Source organism: Pinus tabuliformis, chromosome 3_1 (assembly GCF_031772625.1).
Source record: "Pinus tabuliformis cultivar Carrire ecotype Pingquan chromosome 3_1, CPIR1, whole genome shotgun sequence".
Classification (NCBI taxonomy): Eukaryota; Viridiplantae; Streptophyta; class Pinopsida; order Pinales; family Pinaceae; genus Pinus; species Pinus tabuliformis.
This window is the reverse complement of record NC_142301.1, coordinates 718,027,725-718,040,150: the sequence shown is the minus strand read 5'-3', so window position 1 is coordinate 718,040,150 and position 12,426 is coordinate 718,027,725.

The following is a 12,426-nucleotide window of genomic DNA, read 5'->3' as shown; positions in this document are numbered from 1 at the left end:
TAAGGTTATGAGATGATATTATATTGTTGTTGTTGAAATGGCCCTTTGGTGCATTTGTTAATTGATGAGATGATGTGCTTAGGGTTGATGGTGAAAAGTTGTCACAGGTTTAGGGGAGCATATGCATTGCTTTTAATAGTGCACTGTTGGCATTATGATCTCTTTATTACTCCTTGTTGTGTGATGGGTTTATGATGAGTACATATCATTGCTTCTCTATGGTTGTTAATATTGAAGATACCTATGCTACTACCATTAAGTGAGTATTCTTGGGTTGCTTATGCTACAATTACATTATTGATTGTTGATACATCTTAATACACTTGATGGAGAAATTGATGATAAATTGCCTTATCTTGAATGATGAGGATGTTCATGCTGTTACCATATGTTTATGTTGCATATTACTAAAAGGTGCATGGTGGTTGCCGATGAATATCATGGTCTTACTACCTCATTATTGAAGTCCCTAATTTTGCTTATAAGTGTCATATATGTCTTTTGATGTAAAGGTCATGAAAAATACCCATGTTGTAAATCATTGTAAAACTCAGTCATGTATGGGCTATTGGGATCAATTCATGCTATGTATGTAATCCCTTTATTTTGGGACATTGATGAAAAATTTGGGTCCAAAATGTAAACCCAATATGTTGGTTGTATCATGTAATCATGAGTCACTGGTTATAAGAAATTTCATTTTTGGTTGAGTCATAAAGTATTGTACTCTATTGAATACATTTTTAAGATTTAGCATATGCTCAAGGAGAGAATGGTCAGTATGCATACTTCATAATTCATATCAGAAGGTCAGTCTCACAACAATGAGCACTACAAGGGAAGTTATTTATCCAACCTGATTCAACTCTTTGACCTATATTTCAAAGGGGTTGAGAAGCTTGATGTTTGGAGGGAGTGCTTGGAGATGTTTGCAGGTGGTGTCCAAACACGAAAGTGGTTTCCATCAAGTCCAAAGGGGGAGATTATTGGCATTATGGCTAATGTGCTATCCTTGATGATCACCTACTGGTTAAATATGTACTTGATGTCAAGAGTGTGATGATATGATGATTGTAGATTTATACAAATGTTATAGAAGATATGGATAGAGAAATGATAGGCTAGTGAAGTTTGAAAAAGTATACTCAGTTACTTTGAAGAAGGGTCGCGTATATAGGAATGCCTTGTGAGTGAAAGTCATGAACATAATCTGAACCATGGAAATATGGATACGAGGGCTCATTACCATGGTATTAGCCCATAGTAATTGGAGTGGCAATGTTCATTTGATATTTTCAAAAAATACTAATGCCATTACCAAAGTATCTAGCTAAGGTATTGGCTAAGGAAAAACTGTATAAGGAAATGGAGATCAAGATGTTAAGTGTGGAAGTGAAAAAATTATTCATATGTGATTTGATCTTAAACATGTGTGCACTAGGGAGCAAGAAGAAGACTCATTAATAGTATAGTAAAGACTAATGAATACACTTGCCTGATTTATTTATACTTGTAGCTAATAATGGTAGAAATGTGGCTATAATGATGTTGTAATTTGATTATGTGACAATGATTTTTGAAAAATGGGAATTATGTTTGAAGTTAAAATTTTCAGATATGTACACATGTTTGTTTCTGAATAGCCGCGGACATACACACAATTATTTCTAGGTAGTCGCGTATAAATTTTGTGATGTGTTTTTCAGTATGTTGAGATCTGTATGAGAGTCTCTCAAAGTATAAGTGTGTATATATGATGTTCTGCTTAATAATTGTTGCTTATATATTTTAAGCCAGATCTGGGTAGGGTTTGCATTGCTGCTTGATGATAACTGTTGAGGACGTTTGTTCAATTTGTTTTTGTCTATCAATGATGTCTCTATGATATGTATATGATAGAGTTTGTGGGGTTGAATGTGGATTGGAATATTGTTTGGTAATGATGCTACAATGTGGTGATATATGACTGGTTCAATGATTTGTGATTGGTTCAGTAATTGATTTAGTGGGTGGTTCAACATTACGATGAACTAAATGATTCAGTGGTCAGTAATTTGAGATCTGTACAAAAGTTTTATATAGAAGAGGTGCATATATATGCAGGTTCTATTAATAAAAATTGCATATATATCCTGAAGTTCATTACTTCTGGTTGGGTTCTGGATTCAGTGACTTGATTCTTTAGAGATTCAGTTTATTTACAGATATTCAGTGGTTTAGATTTACATTTCAATATTTTAGTTTGGATATTGGTATGGGCTTATTGCTCATGTGGGTATAGTATGAAAATTTGATGAAAGGTGGCCCACGGGTTTTGACGATTAGTTGACTGGTGGATCCAATATTAAAAATTATGAAAATGAGGCCCACAAGGTGGTAAGGGTTGCTAACTTTAGAGTGGGGGTAGGAGCTCCCTTCTGGTAGGATCTGATAAATGAGATCAGGGGGTTGTATCTCCCTTCCAATAGGTGTTGTAGAACGAGTGGAGGTTTCATCCTCCTGTAGGTGGGTGCATATGTACTGGTGAGAGTCTGCACAAATACAAAATGTAATGAAGATTTTCCTAATATAATAAGAAAGAAGACAATGACAATGGTGGTTTTCTCCCACATTAGGCTTCCACCTAAAATCTTGGTGTTCTATGTGTTTCTTATGTGCTATGATTTATCTGTTCTTTACTGAATTATGAATGGTGAATGAGTAAATAATTCATTAGTTAAGTTAACTCAATGATGAAATATATGTCAAATTAAGTTAACTGGATATACATTGTTTCAATTCACAAGAGTCATGTACATACAATGGTTGCATGAATAACAATAGAATACAAAATTCTTAATATGAAATGAAAAGTTAAACATACCAATTCACACCCCCCCGCCCAAGTATTTTTCCTAACATGTGTTAATCAGGTGCACAATGTTAGGTGCGAGATTGGAAGTTTCCCATTAAGTAACAAAGAAATTCCCTTTTGCACCATGAAACTTTTGTTGGTGGTGCTTTTCCTTCTCCTACCGTGAAGGCTCTAGGTGTGGTGATGTGGAGCTGGAGAAGGGTCCTTGAAAAATTATAAAAATTAGTTATAACGGTGAAGTGTCACTTTTCATGATGGGTTGGGCCCCTAGTGGGACCGAGGTGTATAGGTTGACGCGGATAAGGTGTGACATAGAACATGGGTGGTGTGACATGTAGAAACTAGAAATGTCCTTTTGTATGTCCACGTGGCCTAATATTGGATGACACATAACACCTTTAGAGAAGGCCACTTATCAAGCTAATGTCATCATGAAATCGGGGACTGGTGACACGGATTACTAAGATGATGTGGCATGGGATGATACGTGGTAGAATTTTATGGTGCCACCTACAATCGGTACCACATGGTGCTGACAAGGAAACATATGTGGCTAGAAACCATGTCATCATAGTCACAGGTCCTCGGAGGAGTTTTGTGTCATAGTTATGCACCAGGGTGTGAATGATGGAAGTTGTGATATAGGAAATATTTCCATCCCCTAGCATCAAAATTTATTGTCATGCCATGGAGGTTAGGGTTAAGTGTACTAGAGGGAGAAGACCACAAATTATGTAACGTGTGATACAATACTTTGTCCCATCTCCTGACAAATAAAAGCTTGTTCGCAGTGTGGATATCCAAGAGGCATAAAAAGTTAGCAACAGGGTATGGTGTGAGGAAAAATAGTACGATTATGTGGCAAGTGATACATTTGAACCCAAGTAACATGGAGACTCCACATGGTACCCACAAAGTTTAGAGCATGATTCATGGTGTTAGGGATGTAAAGGGAAAAACCTTAAGCATGCATAAATTTTGATATATATGTTAGATTGAGATAAAACATATATTATTGGAAAGCTCTCTATGAGCCAAATGCAATGGTATTATTGAAAGTGAATTTTGCTAATTTTGGAGAATGATAAATTTTGTAATCCCATTTCCATGCTGAGATCATGGGGTTTGGGTTAGAGCAAAGTAACACCTCCAATTTAGCTTGAGAGGTCCAAGGGGGTAAAAGGGAAAATTATGATTGTTTGTTTTATTTATATATCTAAATTATGGTGTTTTTATGTTCTATTATATATATTAGACCGTCAACATCGATACACACATAATTATCAATTTCCTCTATTGATGCAACAATGGAAACAACATGCTTGTTCGATGTACAACTGACTCATGTATGGTTAATCTAGGTGGATATTGGTGGCCACACACCTATTCCACTTGCACCCCCACAATTATTTCTTTCATTTTTTCAGTTTCCTTATTTGTAGCACAATTTACTATTTTGGCAGTTTTTTGGGTCGTGAACTTCAGAGCCGTTTTGAGGCCCTAAAAGACGTTTTTTTCGGAAAAATGGGACTAACATGGGTCATTTACTGATGTTGGTCATTCAAAAGTTGTATTCCTCAGATATATATTTTTAACGAAGTATTGTGCGTTTCAAACGAAGATCATATGCCAAAGTTACGACCCCGGGAAGTTGACGTACCAATTTAACCAAACGGGGCCCATAGTTTGGCGCTTCATCTCCTAGGGTTAGGTTTTTGGATGTTTAGGGTTTTCCATTGTTTCTCAAAAATAAATAGGCCTTTGAGCCTCATTTTAACAAAATTCAGAGGCATCTAGCTGCCACATCTCTTCTCAGAGATAAGCTACCATCGCCTGAGCTAGTCTTATTTCCATTCTGTTTGTAAGCATATTTGAGTATTTGATATTAATGAAATGAAGTGTTGTTTCTACTGCATCTTTGAGTTTGTGGTTATCTCTATAATATGTTGTGTTCCTATTTAAATCCATATCAATTGTATCAGAGTAGTCTGCTCTTTCTCTGTTTTTGTTTTGCATGTCCCCAACATGGTCGAGATATAAGGAGTTAGGGCTCGATCTGGTTGAACCTTTGCAAGATCAACCTCGCAAACCCTAACGGCCACCTATGGGGGAAGAAAAGAAATATGAGGGGGCAGGAGATCCTATCAAAATATTGCTCGAGGAGGCCCTCAAGAAACAAAGGAACGCGATGATGGATAACTTTGCCCAAATCCTTCAACGGTTGCCCACCGGTGGTGCATCCACATCCAACAGCCACTCTGGAGGCTCCACTCCTTTTAAGGTACAAGTAACTTTGACGTTCCCATGTTTGAGGGAAAAATAGATGCAGACACTATAGATAAATGGTTAAATATGCTAGAGGATATTTTTTTGTTCATGATTTTTCCAGCTGAGAAAATATTACTTTTTCTCTTCTCAGAGCCACCCCCCATGTCAAGGATTGGTGGGAAACCTACTCTGAGTAGAAGGATGAAAGTACGACCTCACTTTTTTCAGCCGCACCCACTTGGAATTCATTTTGAGATGCCATCAAGGAGAAATATTACCCTATCGGGAGCTATGAGGATAAATACATAAAGTGGACAAGAATGCGGCAGGGAAGGGACCAAGATGTGTCATAATTTACCAATTTTTTTCATACCCTTCGCAAGAAGTTTGGTATCAAGGATTCTGAGAAAAATTTGGTACTCAAGTATCGTACCTACCTACATAGGTACATCCGGGAAGAGATGGAGCTCCTGAACATCTCCTCGCTTGGCACGACATACTGATACACCATTAAGATTGAGCATGAGTTTAAACAAAAGAAGAGAGACTTTGGATTTGCGAATACGAAGCAAGGTAAAGGTGCCCCAAAATTATAGGAAAAAGGACAAAGCCAAGGCGGGGCGGCCAAGGACAACCCACCAAATCCGCAAGAAAAGAAAAATATCGTGAAGCTGAAGAAGGACACAAGAAAGTGGTGTGAGTTCCATAAGAGCTCCACTCACAACACAAGTGAGTGTGAGGCTAAGCAACCACTGGTGGCCGAGCTGAGGGCTTCAGAATCAAATGCATGTTCCAACTCTGAGTTAGAACTCAAAAAGGGGAATGACAAAGGGAAGTAGATTATCAATGCAGAGCCTAATGCCAACATTTCCACAACGAAGATCCAGAAGGAGGAACTTGAAGATCTAGAGGAGGAGGAGCACCTCTTCCACTCCCAAATGTTGGTAAACGGATCCCCGCTACAGTTCATTGTCAATAGCAGGAGTCAAAAGAACCTCATTTCGACAGAGGTCATGAATCAACTAGGCTTACTGACCACAAGACACCCACAATCGTACACCATCAGGTGGCTTCACCAAGGACGAAATCTTTGCGTGAGCCAGCAGTGCTGCCTCCCATACAGCATCAAGCCCTTCATGGATGAGGTATTGTGTGATGTTTCTCCCCTTGATGTTTGTGATGTATTACTAGGCCAACCATACTTGTGGAAGCGACAGGTTTTGTATGAGTCAAGGCCTCGCGTTGTTATTGTTACTTTGGGAAATAATTTGTACAGGATACCGGATGTAGCACTGCCGACTGTCATCTCTTTGGTTACTACAAAAAATGCAGTAAGCTCATTTCCAAAACCAGGAAATTTGTTTTCCTGATGATATGTCCTCATGGAAAGAAGAAGACAGTGTCCATGACCTCCAGACAGGGCCCCTCTGCATGACAATAATAGATGGATAAGGTCATGGAGGAGTACGAGGACATCTTCACCTCCCTTGCAGGGGCGCCTCTACACTGTCAGGTCAAGCACTCCATCAATTTGAACCCAAGTGAGTAGTTTCCCAATGGACCAATCTATTGGCACTCTTTTCTAAATAGCAACAAAATCAAGAGGCAGATTCAGGAGCTGTTGGAGAGAGGTCAAATCCGACCGAGTTCATCGCCATGCGAGAGCCTGATTATGTTGTTACAGAAGAAGAATGGGACTTGAAGACTCTATATTGACTATCGGGTGTTGAACAAGATCCTTTTTTGGAATAGGTACCCGATCCCACAGATTAATGAACTTCTCAACCAACTCAAGGGGTGAAAATATTTTAGCAAGATCAACTTGAAGTCCGCATATCACCGGGTACCAATCAAATAATCTGATGTCTGGAACGTTTCCAAGGAGGGCCTTTTCAAATCGTTGGTGATGCCTTTTGGGTTGATGAATGGTCCTGCAACCTTCATGAGGCTGATGGATGACATCTTGCAGCCATTCGCCAACTCATTTGTAGGAATTCACAGAGTTGAAAAATCACCTCTTCTCTGCACCAATGCTCACTTTACTAGACTTACAACAACCATTGATCGATACAAATGCCTCTAACTATGCTATTGGGGCAGTCCTTACTCAACAGGGGCATCCAGTGGCATATCATAGTGAGACACTTTCAGACATAGTTTGGAAGCATCCTATTTATGAGAAAGAGATGTATTCCATTATGCAAGCCTGCCGATAATGGAAGAATTACATTTTGGGGAAGGAAACGATCATCCACACAAACCACTGACCCTTGCAGTTCATCTAGACATAAGGGAAGTTGCAGAATGATTTCCATCAGAAGTGGTCCACAAACCTACAACAGTTCCATTTGAATATCAAGTATAATAAGGGAAGCACCAATAATTTTACCGACTGCCTTAGTCAACCACCAATGATGGCGTTAACCACTGTGCTCAACTCTTCTGGGCATGGGACTTCTGATTGGACACTTCTCTAGATAAGTGACCCAAAATTCAACCACACATACCAGACGCTCCTGGAGGGTCAACCAGTTCCATGTTTTCATCTCCAGGATGCCCTATTATACCACCTGGGAAAACTTTGTGCTCCTTGAAGTGAGCGTGCCAAGATGATTTGGGAAGCGCACTATATTCAGGCCATTCGGCATTTCGGGGTTGAGAAAATGGTCGCAGTACTACAGACGTATTTCTATTGGCCAAATCTTTGACAGGATGTGGAGAAGTACATCAGATCCTGCACTTCCTGTGCCATTGACAAACCGAGCATCAAGAAGCAAGGCCTCTATACTCGGCTGCCTACCGATAAGGAAAACAACTTGAAGGAGCACATCCAACATATCCGTGAGCAGGTGCATGACATTCTGGAGAAATCAAATTTCAACTACAAGAAGAGACATGATAAACATCGGGTGCCACACAAGTTTTAGGTGGGAGAGAAAGTCTGGTTTCATTTGTAGAAGGAACGACTTACCAAAGCCTATCAGAAACTTATACCACTTCGATATGGTCCTTACACAATTACCAAGGCTCTGGGAGAAAATTAATTTGACTCAACATTCCCCCATTCCTTGGCTTGCACCCAGTGTTCAATGTGAACTACCTTCGACCATACTTCCCACCATTGTTGGAAACATCTGACATTGCATAACAACTCACACCTACAGAGTTAGATCCATATTGCATGGAACAAGCCCAACTAATCGAATCATGGACACGCAGACCAATAACACCCAAAAGTAAAGGATCCAACTATATCGAGTTGTCAAAGCATGCCAAATCCTTCACCAGGGCGAGTGGCTCACCAGGTACCAAGTTTAGCAGAAGTTTCCTCATCTCATGGAGGAACTCAATGCAATGGGGATCATTGCTTCCTAAGGCGGGAGGAATGATCCAGGTGAATATTGGTGGCCACCCGCCTATTCCACTTGGACCCCCACCATTGTTTCTTTCAGTTTTTCAATTTCCTTTTTTGTAGCATAATTTACTATTTTTGGTAGTTTTTCGGGTCCTGAACTTCTCGAGCCATACAGGATATCGAAGGTAGCACCACCTACCCATATCTCTTTGGTTACTACAAAAAAATGTAGTAAGCTCATTTCCAAAACTAGGAATTTTGTTTTCCTGATGATACACCCTCAGTGAAAGAAGAAGATGGTGGCAACGACCTCTAGACAAGGCCCCTCCGCATGAAAACAAAAAATGGACAAGGTCATGGAGGAGTACAAGGACATCTTCACCTCCCCTGCAGGGGTGCCTCTACACTATCAGGTCAAGCACTCCATCGATCTGACCCCAGGTGTGTCGTTTCCCAATGGACCAATATATCGGCGCTCGGTTCTAGACAACGATGAAATCAAGAGGTATATTCAGGAGCTGCTGCAGAATGGTCACATCTGACTGAATCAGGAGCCTAATCGTGTTGTTATAGAAGAAGGATGGGACTTAGAGACTCTATTTTGACTATCGAGCATTGAACAAGATCATTGTTCGTAATAGGTACTCGATCCCATAGATTAACAACCTTTTGGAACAACTCAAGCGGGAAAAATATTTCAGCAAGATCAACTTGAAGTCCGGATATCACCAGGTACCAATCAAACCCTTCGATGTGTGGAAGACTGCCTTCAAAGCCAAGGAGGGCCTTTTTGGTTGATGAATGCTCCTTCAACCTTCATGACATTGATGGATGACATCTTGCAGCCATTCATCAACTCATTTGTAGTGGTATACTTGGATCACATCTTGATCTTGAGCCAGAGTTGGGAAGAGCTACTCCACCACATTACACGGGTTCTCCAAACACTGCGGCAAAAAAAATTGATAGCCAATTTGGAGAAATGCACTTTTTGTGGATCTAACCAAGATCCAAGTCATTCGGGACTGGCCAACCCCAACCACTCTAACAGAGCTTCACAGTTTTCTAGGTCTTGCCAATTTCTACCACAGGTTCGTGTTGGGATTCTCTCATATCACTTGGCCCTTGAGTCAAGTTACCAATGGAGGAGCGAAAGAAAAATTATTTTGGTCTAAATCTCAATAGAAGGCATTCATAGAGTTGAAACATCTTCTCTTCTCTGCACCAGTGCTCACTTTACCAAATTTGCAACAACCATTTGAGATCGAGACAGATGCCTCTAACTATACTATTGGGGCAGTCCTTACTCAATAAATGCATCCAATGGCATATCATAGTGAGATACTTTCAGACACAGTTTGGAAGTATCCCACTTATGACAAAGAGATGTATTCAATTGTGCAGGCCTGCTGACAATGGAAACATTACATTTTGGGGAAGGAAATTGTCATCCACACAGGCCATTGAAACCTTCAGTTCATACAGATGCAAGGGTAGTTGCAGAATGATTGCCATCATAAGTGGTCCACATACCTACAACAGTGCCATTTGAATATCAAGTATAAGAAGGGTAGCACCAATAATGTTGCAGAATGGCTCAGTTGACCACCGATCATGGCATTAACCACCGTTCTCAACTCTTTCGGGCATGGGACTTCTAATTGTTCACTTCTATAGATAAGCGACCCAGAATTTGACCACACATACCAGACGCTCTTGGAGGGTCAACAAGTTCTAGGTTTTCATCTCGAGGATGCCTTGTTATGCCACCTGGGACAACTTTGTGTTCCTTCACGCGAGCGTGCCAGGATGATTTGGGAAGCTTACTATAGTCAGGCCACTGGGAATTTCGGGTCGATAAAATGGTCGCAGTATTGCAGAAGTATTTCTATTGGCCAAATCTTCGACAGGATGTGGAGAAGTACATCAAATCCTGCACTGTCTGTGCCATTTCCAAGCCAAGCATCAAGAAGGAAGGCATCTATACCCCTCTTCCTACCCCTAGTCGACCTTGGGAATCCATCTCCATGGATTACATGTCGGGCCTTCCTTCTACTAAGCATGGCAACGACTGTGTTTTTTTTGTCTTTGAGAGATTATCAAAGATGGCCATTATAATGGCCTGCAAGAAGAATATCATAGACGAAGCCACTGCTAAACTCTTCTTTGAACCCGTGTGGGTACACTTTGGGATCCCACAACCTATCATCTCAGATTGGGACAGCAGATTCCTCAATAAATTTTGGTCTAGTCTCTGGTCGATGATGAACACCAAATTCACTAAGTCCATAGCTTTCCATCTCCAAACTGGTGGCTAGATAGAGGTCATCAACAGGATGATCATACACATTATGTGCATGTACAACTAGAAGAATCCACACACATGGGATGAGATCCTCCCCTGTGTCCAACAGAACCATAAACGGGCTCTCCATAGCTCTACTGGCCACAACCCTTTTCAGGTGGGCTTGGGATTCCAGCCACTATGTCCCATTGATGTGGCCATGCCATTTGTAGCTACTTAGCTATATTCGGCTCATCTCCAGTCCGAAGCTGATAAGGAAAACAACTTCATTAAGTACATCCAACATATCTGCGAGCAGGTCCATGACATTCTAGAGAAATCAAATTTCAACTACAAGAAGTGACATGATCAACACTGGGTGCCACACAAGTTTTAGGTGGGAGACAAAGTCTGGTTTCATTTGTAGATGGAACGCCTTACCAAATCCTATTAGAAACTTATACCACTCCGATATGGTCCTTACACCATTACCAAGACTATGGGCGAAAATTAATTTGAACTTAGCATTCCCCCATTGCTGGACACATCTGACATTGCATAACAACTCACACCTATAGAGTTAAATCCAAATTGCATGGAACAACCCACAACTGATCAGATCATGGAAACGCAAATCAATAACACCCAACAGTAAAGGATCCAACTATATCGACTTTTCAAAGTAGGCCAACTCCTTCACCAAGGCGAGTGGCTCACTAAGGACAAAGTTCAGTAGAAGTTTCCTCAGCTCATGGAGGAACTCAATGCAATGGGGACCTTTGCTTCCTAAGGGGGGAGGAATGATCCAGGAGGATATTGATGGTGACCCTCCTATTCCACTTGGACCCCCACCATTGTTTCTTTAAGTTTTTCAGTTTCCTTATTTGTAGCACAATTTACTATTTTTGGCAGTTTTTAAGGTCCTGAACTTCCGGAGCCGTTTTTAGGCCGTAAACGTTTGAACGAGGTATTTTTTGCATCAAACAAATATCATATGTCAAATTTACGACCCCAGGAATTTGATGTACCAATTTACCCAATTGGGGCCCATAGTTCGACGCTTCATCTCCTAGGGTTAGGTTTTTGGATGTTTAGGGTTTTCCATTATTTCTCAATAATAAATAGGCCTTTGAGCCTCATTGTAACACAATTCAAAGGCATGTAGCCGCCACATCTCTTCTCAAAGATAATCTACCATCGTCCGAGCTAGTCTTATTTCCATTCCGTTTGTAAGCATATTTCATTATTTGATACTAATGAAATGAAGTTTTGTTTCTACTGCATCTTTGTATTTATGGTTATATATGTAATCTGTTGTGTTCTTGTTTAAATATGGATCAATTGTGGAGTGATAAATTCATGAATGAAAATTATATTTCCTTATAAAAAATTTCATATGTTTTCATTCCATGTTCTATGTTCTTTTATTTTGAATATTATTTTAGTTTGTGTATAATTATGATATTAGCTTAGTGTTTCTAAAATTTGAAGTCTCATTTAGTGATGAACCATGTCTGCAAAGGATGGATAAATCATCCCCTTAGTAAGTATGATGTGTCAAGTTAAATATTGTTTAAATTTAAATTTTTAATCTTGTTTTGGTTAACTACTTAAAATATTATAAATGTGTACATGCAGGTTGGTTCGTTAATGTCATAGTTGGAA